Below are 920 nucleotides of genomic sequence, written 5' to 3'. Positions count from 1 at the left end.
TGTACCCGTTTGTTTGGCGCGCCAAAATCATGTCACGCGAACGTGTCCACAATTAATAACGCTTTATTTTATTAAGAAAATTTGGGCCGAAGTTGCGCGAACGCATACTCCGATTTTGTTTTTAGAATCGCAATCATGTCACGCGAACGTGTCCACAACCGCGATAGTATATTAAACGACCCTAAAGGTTTTTCTACGAATATTCCTCATTAATAACTAATTAAGGTGTTTGCGAGGGCCATAGATGATTTGGTTAAAATATGGCTTGCCTCAACTAACCAAGGATCCATCAACGAAATAAGGCTTGAAGGAATTACACCATTCTTTAGAACCTCGGCTGAACTCAAACATGGGTCCAAATTAAGACGAAGCAAGGTCTAGTCCATCTTTAATTTTCAGAATTCGGGCTTGGCCTAAGGTAAGGCCCAATATCTCAAAGAACATCACAAGGATGCAAAGGAGCGGGCTCCACAGCTGACCCTATCTGGACTCAAACGGAGAGCCCAATTCTCCATGAGGCATTGCTCAAAATGGATGTCGAAGAGGTCATGGCTCGAATCCGGGCAACAGCAGAATGCAGTTTAGATTTGGAAAAACATAATGACAAAAGAACATCCAAACACCACAAATCCATGAACAATCTCAACCAGTGAATTAATAATTACTAACACTGAAGCCTTGATTGGAATTTAAATAGACAATCATTCCAAAACCCCCTTTTAAATTCTAACAACTTCATGCACTAATTAATGAAATACTGTGAGTGGGGGCATCTACTGGAACTTGGAGACTAAACGAACATGCTCATTGCTGAACCTTTACATCCAAATCAAAGAGGCAAACAGTTCAACTTTCATGCTAATTCTAATCTAACACACTCACATGATGATCAATCACATATTATAAATCGAAACATCACT

The sequence above is a fragment of the Nicotiana attenuata genome, unplaced genomic scaffold, assembly GCF_001879085.1.
Source record: "Nicotiana attenuata strain UT unplaced genomic scaffold, NIATTr2, whole genome shotgun sequence".
Taxonomy (NCBI): Eukaryota; Viridiplantae; Streptophyta; class Magnoliopsida; order Solanales; family Solanaceae; genus Nicotiana; species Nicotiana attenuata.
Note: the sequence above shows the minus strand (reverse complement) of the source record.